Below are 10,557 nucleotides of genomic sequence, written 5' to 3'. Positions count from 1 at the left end.
AAACTTAAAATATGGTAGCCGCCCCCAATTAATATGAATCTTTTTTTTCTAGTTAGACACACTTACACGCGCCTTATTTTAACAAATAAACTTTCAAAATATGATAAAATAAAACGAGAAAAATACTATTACATCAAAAGGTGTCGAATTGTCGGGTAAAAATAAATATTTACTTGAATTTGGAAAACTATATTATGATGATCAAACTATGAGCAAAAACTTGTAGCTTATTATTTTGTCTAATTAAGCAAGTTGATTACATTTATTCATATATTATTAACATTGTTTTATTTTTCAAAACGTGAAATTCATGCTAGACTTAGTTTGTTAAAACTCATGCTAGACTTATTCCAAGCTACAGTGTTTTGTCAGGTTTATCAGCTACCTTCGCTTATCGCCAGAAATTTATTCAGATTGACTTGAAGTGCGATTTTCAACAAAAATAAACAAGATTGAATTTTGTAAGGACTCTATCATATATCTAACATGTTTAAATATATGAGAGCTCAAGTTATATTTAAACTATTTTAAACAAAATCACCATTAAAAACACAGGTTCCTGTCATCCAATATAGTCTAGTAGAATTACAAGTTTTCTTTGTCTTACAAGTTTGCAATTGTTTGGTGTTTTTTTTCCTTTATGTCACAAATTGTATTCAATTATTTATACCATAAACAACAAAATCAGAAAAGTTGAGAAATTATGACAGAGGTTAAAGAATCACTGGAGGAGCTCTATGCCAGATTAGCACTGGAGGATGAAGATGAGGGCGGGGTTGTAGTGGTGGAGGAGGATATTCAAAAGCATAATATGTATGTTCTGGTAGGACGATTCCTTACGGAGAAGAACATTAACTTTAATGTCATGCAGAACGTTATCCAAAAGAAGGGATGGAGATTTTTGATCTCGGTAATCAGCGATATACGTTTGTTTTCTATCATACATTGGATTTGCAGAAAGTGTTAGAGGGCGGTCCATGGACATTCGAGCAGAGTCTTCTGATATATCACTATCTTAAGGAAGGGGAAGATTCACATTCAGTAATATTAAATATAATTGACATTTGGGTTCAAGTTTACGATCTCCCAACATATTTTGTCTCTGAGACAGTGTTTAAAAATATTGGTAATTATATTGGAGAATTTGTTAAATCAGATCCTAGTAATATCACTAGAGGGTGGAAGTTGTTCTCACGTATTCGAGTTACTATGGATGTTGATAAACCCATTAAGAGGAAAATGAAGCTAAAAAAGGATGGAGGAGAATGGAGTTGGGCAAATTTCAAGTATAAGAGGCTTAGTTTGTTCTGTTTCGTATGCGGTTTGCTGGGCATCAAGAACGAGATTATTCCATTATTTATGCCAACCCAGATAAGGAGATAACCAGGGCGTATGGAGTGTGGCTAAGGGCGCCACCAAAGAACTTAAAAAACATGAATCTAGGTGCAAAATGGTTTCGTAATAGTGGTATAAGTAGTCGAGCCTGGGAAGACAATACTGGTAATGGTGGCGCAGGAACCATCGTTCCGGGTTGCAGACAAACAGAACCGAGATTCATGGAGGTGGATGGTAGAATTGCCGAAATTCAAGCAGATACGGGAGGGATTACAGTTGTGCCTAAAAATCAGGGCGTTATTTTGGATAATAGTAAATTAGGGGAGATATTTGAGGAAAGTATAGAAGCGGGAAGATTTAAAAAGAATAGGATAATTGTTGACCCTAAAAGGAGGCATATGGAACAGACGGATAATACAGAAGAAATAGATGAGAACATAATTGGGCTTGTTACAACAGATGGGACAAAAAACGGATCAAAGGCGGGACCTCTGGTACAGGCCCGCCTACACCAATGAGTCTGTTAGCTTGGAACTGTCGTGGGTTGGCCATCCCACGAACAGTTCATTTTCTTTATGACATTGTCACCCAAATTTGGCCCAGTTTTATATTTTTATCTGAGACTTTGGTGAAAAAAGAAAAAGTTGTACAGGCTTGTAAAAAACTAGGTTTTGCAGGATGCTTTAATGTGGACTCTTATAATACGGGTGCATGCTTGGCTTTAATGTGGCGAAACGAATATGATATTGTGATTACGGATAGCTGCCTTCACTATATTGATTTTGAAGTAAGTATTGAGCAGGTAGGAAGATGGCGTTATACAGGCTATTATGGATGTCCAGAGCGTGAGAGAAGAAGGGAAGTGTAACGCCCTCCAAACCCGGGTCAGAAGTTTGGGGTCTACAACACACACACACCATATTTAAACTTGTTTATGAATATAATAATGATATATATGCAATGACCCTACTTACCATAATCCACGGATCGACTCAGTTTAAAGTATGCCCACAAGCCACAACCTTATTTATATTACAATCGTTTTAAATCCTAGTTTATTTACCGTACAACGAAAGTAAACTTTATTACAATTGTCAACACAAACTAAACCAACATCATCTGCTAGCTTATTTCATCTCAACCTGTATACCTAACTCGCACACTTGTCTGGGGATCTTCGCTACCACCTTTTTTCACTGGAAAAGAATATAAACAGATTTGCAAGAGTGAGCTAACTAGCTCGGCAAGTCATAATGACAGTCACTGAGATTAACAATGATCAATTGAGATGATATAAGGAATCAAGTTTACTGATAAGCAATGATTAGAATTGGATATTCACTTTTATTTTAAAAACCAAGGTTGGGCTGCTAATCAGTCACGCACTAACCCCGAGCAAGGCTCCAGCTTTGCTCTATATACTGGATCCAAGGCACACATTGGCCTATTATGACCACGAATTTGGTCCGACCACGAATCTGGTCCATATTTAAAAATAATCTAATTCCAGAATCATAATATGATAAGCAATATAAATCAATAGTTGAATCATAAACAATATTTATCTCGAAGCATAGGATGATATGTAATTCCATAAAGGTATAATTTTGGAAATCATAAAGGTTGGGTTTCAATCAAGGAAAGAATCAGAAAATAGAAGACCCAAGGGTTCAAGAGTTACAAGAATTGATCATCTGTTATACAAGACATGAGGGTTAGTATGTTAAGCAATCTCGTATCAAGAATCAGTATATGGTAGATATGTATTTGTGGAGTAGTATCGTATAGGTGTGGTTTTTATTCAAGAATTTAACAATCAATGGTTCACAAGAAATCAGGCTTACAGCTCAAGATCAATAAGAATCAGGGTTTAGGGTTAAGTACTTCAAAGTACTTGCAATATAGAACAAGAACCAATAGGAATACTTGCAATTATATTACAAGGAAGAGCATAAACACTTGCCTTATAAATTCGCTTTCACTCTACTTGTACTTGTCAATTGGTTCCCACTCACTGACTACTTGTTTTCTCTTTCTTCGTCTCGCTTCCTCTGTTAAACAACACACATTTATATCAATACTACTTCTCATCTCATTCTATTCGTTACAAGTTTCTAACTACCCTTCATTTCACCCAAATCCGACGTACGGATTGAAAGTTATGAATAAAGCAGTCAAACAATGCATGTACAGTCATATTATGCATCAATCAGATCACATATAACACATAGCACATAAGATATTTGATCACAATAATTTTTCAAAGAATATTCGGGGTTAAAATAATTTTCAAAGTATTTATATGAATTTTTGAACATTTTTTGAAATTAAAACGGGTCTCCGAATCATTTTATAATTAAATAACTGGGTTCGAACACCCGAATCTGACTTTAAAATAATTTTATAATAATTATCGGGTCTTGAAAATAATTTAAAATAATATTTTAAAGCTCAAAACTATTTTTCGGAATTTTTAAATGATATATAAATAATTAAATCTAATTATTAAATTAATTAAAATCAATTAATAATTAAATTAATTAATTAATCAATTAATAATAAATTAATCTATTAATTAAAATAACTAAAAAATAATTAAAATTAATTAATAAAATAATTTCAATTTATTTTTAAGTATATAAATAATAAAAAAGAATTTTCTGAATTTAAAATAATTAAATAACAATTTTCTAATTTTTAAAATAATAAAAATATCAATTTTAAAATAAAGTAAACAACAATCTATTTCTTTTAAAAAATTTACAACTCCAGTGACTAAAGTGTAAAAACAGTTGTAAGAATTTGATTCAGCAAAATTTTGGATTGAAACCCGGTTGTATCCCGGGTCGAAATCGACCCGACCGGGTCAATCAAGAACAGGCCGGCCGGTTCCAGAATCCGGCGACGTCCAGTTCTCCGGCCAAGCCAATTCATGTAAATTCAGGAATCAATTGATGATATTCTGTGTGCCAACTAGTTTCAAATCGAAACAGCAACACAGGGATGATTTCCTTCAGGGTTTCTATCCCCTGGAACATAATCCCCGAAGAACTCGCCATTAACGCCGGCGAGTTCGAAGATTTTCCGGCCATCTGATTTCGGCGTCCAAACTCTGATTTCTTTACATGGTTTGATTGCCCATAACACGATCTAGCTGTTGGTACTCATCAAACATATCCAGAATCAACTGTTGTAAAAATCCCAAATTTCGATTGAATTTATTCATGAATATAAATCCTAATTTCAAGTGTTCAGAATCAAACATCAATTTCTATATGTTATTGGACTCCAAATTCATCATATAATATACTAATGACCGGAAAAATATTATATACACGATAAAATCATCAAATCATATCAACAACATCAAGAACAAAATTTCATAATTTAATCTTTAAATAATTCGAAATAAAACAATTAAATAAGAAAAATACCTTGATTCCTGCACCAAAATAGTTGATTGATTCAGAAAGTATTTTTCTAGAGCTTCGATTTGATATATTGCACGCTTGAATCGGAGTTCGATAACACCTTCGTCCATGCGTTTGATTTTCAAGAACGTAACGTTTTTATGGTTTTGCTCTGTAAATTAATAGTTTTAACTGACTGATTGTGATTATACGGCTAAAATGAAATAATAAAAGGGCTATTTATATTTATAGAATATTGGATCGTGTTGGATCGTTTTGGATCGATAAATTAGTTACTTAGCCGCTAAGTAACTGCAAAAACGATCCATTTTGATACCCGTATTGGATAATTATCCAAACTGGGCTTCTTATAAAACACTTTATACGAAAATAATGTAATAATATCCCGTCTTTTGAGAATACGGGGTTTGTTGATATATTGAAATGATTATCGTATCGAAAATTGTACGCCGGGACGCATATGGGTCAAACAGTAATCCAGATTGAAAAAGTCAAAACATGGAAAATATCTGGAATTACCAGATTAGGTTAGGAAGGAGTTTTCGGAAGAGTTTTGGGTTGTAAAAATATAAAAACGGTTGAAGTTGGACGATTTCCGGCTTTATAAAATAGTTTTGTAATTATTCAAAAAATAATTAATAAATTCATAAATTAATATAAAATCATATAACACTCCAAAAATTACCAGAAAAATACCAAACTTATCTATAATTTATTCTGGACATAATAAAATTAACATACTCATATCTTGCCACATATAAATATCTAAATATTATTATCAATCAACAAATTATTCACCAAAAATCACATAATAATCATTAATTGATAAAATAATTACACGCAATATCCCGGATATTACATCATTTCCCCTTAAAAGGATTCTGTCCTCAGAATCTGCTAAGTAAACAACTGAGGGTACTTTTCTCGCATATCACCTTCTAGTTCCCACGTTGACTCTTCAACCTTTGGGTTCCTCCACAGTACTCTTACTAACTTTACAACTTTATTTTTTAATATATTTTCTCTTTCTTCTATAATCTCTATTGGATTCTCTATATATGATAAATCTGCCTGAAGTTCTATCGGCCCATACTCGATTACATGCCTAGAATCTAGATTATATCTCTTAAGCATCAATACGTGAAAAACATTATGAATGTGCTCCATGTGTGGGGGTAATGCCAATTCATATGCTATCTTGCCGACACGTTTCAAAATTTCAAAAGGTCCGACGTATCTAGGACTCAACTTTCCTTTCTTTCCGAATCTCGATAATCGTTTCCACGGTGGCACTTTCAATAACACTAGATCTCCTTCTTCGAATTCCACATCTTTTTCTGGATTAATCTGTGTATTTCCTTTGACGATTTTGTGCTGCAATTAGCCTTTTCCGGATGACTTCCATAACTTCTTTTGTCTGTTGCACCAACTCGGGTCCAAGTATCATACGTTCTCTGACTTCGTCCCAATATACCGGTGATCGACATTTGCGTCCATAAAGGGCTTCATAGGGAGGCATTCCAATACTGGCATGATAACTGTTATTGTAAGCAAATTCTTCTAAGGGTAAATGCTCGTCCCAATTTCCTTTGAAATCAATGGCACACACATGTAACATGTCTTCAATTGTTTGGATTGTTCTCTCACTTTGGCCGTTGGTCTGCGGATGATAAGCCGTACTCATGTTTAACTTAGTTCCCAAACATTCTTGAAAACTTCTCCAAAATCTTGAATTGAATCGTGGATCTCGATCCGATACAATAGACACAGGGACTCCATGACGCACTACTATTTCTTTCAAATACATGTAGACCAACTTATCCAGTGAAAATCTTTCATTGATTTGCAAGAAATGAGCTGATTTAGTTAGTATGTCCACTATAACCCAAATGGCATCGTGGTTCGCTTTCATCCTTGGTAATCTAACTATAAAATCCATAACAATGTGCCCCCACTTCCATTCTGGAATCTCTAATGGTTCTAATAATCCACTTGGTTTCTGGTGCTCCGCTTTAACTCTCTGACACGTGTAACATTTGCTAACCCATTCCGCAATTTCTCTCTTCATGTCTGGCCACCAATAATTTTCTTTTAAATCTCTGTACATCTTGGTACTTCCTGGATGGATATAATACCTTGAGTTGTGAGCTTCTTGTAGAATTTCATTTTTCAACTCTGTACCAGGTGGAATCCAAATTCTGGAAGAAAATATGAGAATACCTTGTTCATCTTTTTGAGTGCATAATTCTTCTTCAACCAAACGATTAATATCTTGATCCATTATTTCCACTTGGCATTTCTTTATCCTTTCTAGCAATTCTGGTTGAAAAGTCATACTATACATCTTTGTTTCATTAGGCTTGCAAATCCTGACTTCCAAGTCCAATTTTTGAAATCCTCTGTATAACTCTTCAGGTATCATCAACATGTTCAGTCTTTCCTTTCTGCTTAAGCATCTGCCACCACATTTGCTTTTCCTGGGTGATAGTTAATCGTGCAATCATAGTATTTGATTAGCTCTAACCATCTTCTATATCTCATGTTAAGCTCCTTTTGCGTGAATATATAATTTAAACTCTTATGGTCCATATAGATCTCGCATTTTTCTCCATATAGAAAATGTCTCCAAATATTCAAGGCGAATATTATTGCCGCTAGTTTCAAATCATGAGTAGGATACTTCTGCTCATGAGGTTTCAGTTTTCGAGATGCATATGCAATAACTTTATCATGCTGCATCAAAACACAATCTAATCCCTTATGAGAAACATCACTATAGTTTACGAAATTCCCTTGATCATCTGGAAGTGACAAAACAGGTGCCGTGATTAACCTCTTCTTTATTTCTTGAAAACTTTCCTCGCACTTCTCATTCCATATAAACTTCTCATTTTTCCTGGTAAGCTTCGTCAAAGGCGTCGCAATCTTCGAGAAATCTTGAACAAATCTTCGATAATATCCTGCTAATCCTGAGAAACTTCTCACCTCTGTTGGTGTTTTTGGCCTTTTCCAATTCATAACAACTTCAATCTTTGCTGGGTCCACTTTGATTCCTTCATGACTTACTACGTGTCCTAAGAATTGAACTTCTTGTAACCAAAATTCGCACTTTGAAAACTTGGCATACAGCTTTTTCTTTCTTAAAATTTCCAAAGATATCCTTAGATGTTTCGCGTGATCCTCCGGTGACTTTGAGTAGATCAAAATATCATCGATAAATATAATTACAAACTTGTCCAAATATTCCTTGAAAATTCTGTTCATCAAGTCCATAAATACAGCTGGGGCATTGGTCAATCCAAAAGACATCACTAAGAATTCATAATGACCGTATCTTGTTTTGAAAGCTATCTTTGGTATATCTTCTGGTTTGATCTTTAACTGGTGATATCCGGATCTCAAATCAATTTTAGAGAAATACTTGGCTTCTTTCAGCTGATTAAACAAATCATCGGTTCGAGGTAATGGATACTTGTTCTTAATCGTAAGCTTATTGAGTTTTCGATAGTCGATGCATAACCTCATGCTTCCATCTTCCTTCTTAACAAATAGTACCGGTGCATCCCATGGGGATACACTAGGTCGAATTACTCCTTTTTCTAATAATTCTTGCAATTGTTTTGCCAATTCCTTCATTTCAACAGGCGCCATTCTGTACGGGCCTTAGATATAGTATCCGTTTCAGGTGCTAAGTTGATTGCAAATTCGATTTCTCTATCTGGAGGAAGTCCTGGTAATTTGTCTGAAAACACGTCTGGAAATTCATTTACCACAGGAATGTCTTCCAGTGTTTCTGGCTCCTGACTTCTATCTATCACATACGCAATGAAGTGCTCACATCATTGTTGCAATATCTTCTTGGCTTGAATTATCGTCAAGAACTTCTTTGCTTGCCTCTGACCTTTAAATGTCACTACTTTCTCGTCTAACATCTTCAGGATTACCTTCTTGTTACGACATTCTATCTGAGCATTGTGCTTAGATAGCTAGTCCATTCCTAGGATAATGTCAAACTCTCCTAACTTAAATGGTATCAAGTCAGCGTCAAACTTATTGCCAGAAATCTCAATTTCACAGTTCTTACACACTTGGTTCACAGATACACGCTCCTGATTTGCTAATTCTACCGTCATAATCTCACTTAACAATGCAACTTATCAATAAAATCTTGAAAAATAAATGATTGAGTTGCTCCCGAATCTACTAGCACTTTAGCACATAAAGAATTCACAGTAAGCGTACCTGCCACAACATCAGTGTCCATGATAGCATCTTTCACAGACATGTCATAAACTCTAGCTCTGGGTGGTTCATTCACTGTTGGAGTAGCTCCCATGATTTGAAGTGTATTATTAACTAGAACTGGTGCTTTGCAAACCCTAGCTATGTGCCCTGGCTTTCCGCACTTGAAACATGTAAATCCAATTGCTAGAACCTTGCCTGCCTGATTCTTGGTAGGCTAATCCTTGTTGACTGGCTCTCTGGCTGGCTGATTACGGCACTCCCTTGAATAGTGCCCCCTCTGGTTGCATCTGTAGCAGACCACATTCAACTTGTAGCAAATTCCACCATGCTTCTTCCCGTAGAATTGACAATCTGGTATAGTTGGCCTCTGCTGGGTTGGCTGGTTCCCAGTGGCTATACGGTTACCTTGTCCTCCGTTGCCTATATTTTACCTATTAAAATTCCTCCCGGGCTGGAAATTGCATTTCCTCTGATTGAAATTTGGAAACTTCCCTGCTTGAGATTGTCCTTCACTCCCTTCAAACTTCTACTTCTTACTTTCCTTCTCTTTCTGAGACATTTCACTTTCTGTCTCCGCGATCATAGCTTTCTGCACAACTCCCGTATATGTGTCCAATTCAAATATAGCCACCTTCCCACGGATCCATGGCTTGAGTCCTTGCCGAAACCTCTTAGCCTTCTTCCTATCAGTGTCCACATAGGATGGCACAAACCTAGACAATTCCTCAAACTTACTTTCATAATTTTCCACTGATATATTCCCCTGCTTGAGCCCCAGAAATTTCAATTCCATTTAATCCTGAAAAAACTGAGGGAAATACTTCTCTAGAAACAATTCTTTGAATCTCTCCCACGTAACATCATTTGTACCTTCCAACACTTTAGAAGTTTCTCACCAATAGGTGGCTTCATTCTTCAGATAGTAACTTGCAAACTCAGTCTTCTGTTCCTCTCTCTCCTTGACTAAGGCAAATGCCTTCTCAATTTCCTTCAACCAGACTCTTGCCTCAATGGGGTCTACAAAACCCTTAAATTCTGGTGGATTTACTGCTTGAAAAGTTTAAAGGTTACCTGAGGATTAGTCTGTCTCTGTTGTTGAGTCAGGTGTACTATTTTTTGAGCCAAGATCTGAAAAATTTGGGCTATAGTTGGGTCTATGGGACCTGGATTGACATTCTGGTTATTGTTATCTTGGGTGTTGTTGTTGTTGTTGTTGTTGTTGTTGTTGTTGTTGTTGTTGGTTTCTGCATTCTGGTTGGTGGAACGGGTGTCTCTTCTAGGAGGCATTTTCTGTAAAGAATCAAACAATTTACTTAGCCTTTAAAACAAATCCTTTTTATGAAAAGATTTTTATAAACCCGAAATATCTCTTTTTGAAAACATTTTCAATCATTGAACTAAGTAAATTGCATGCTTCTATACAGAATGTAAAAAGTTAAGGAAAAAAGGGTACATGTCATCACAAGAGTTTTATAACTGGTGCAGTAAGATAAAATAGGTATGGTAAAGTAAATGACAATACTGGAAATGAAAGGTACTGATATAT

The sequence above is a fragment of the Apium graveolens genome, chromosome 6, assembly GCF_009905375.1.
Source record: "Apium graveolens cultivar Ventura chromosome 6, ASM990537v1, whole genome shotgun sequence".
NCBI lineage: Eukaryota > Viridiplantae > Streptophyta > Magnoliopsida > Apiales > Apiaceae > Apium > Apium graveolens.
The sequence above is the reverse complement of the archived record's forward strand: the minus strand, read 5'-3'. Positions refer to the sequence as shown.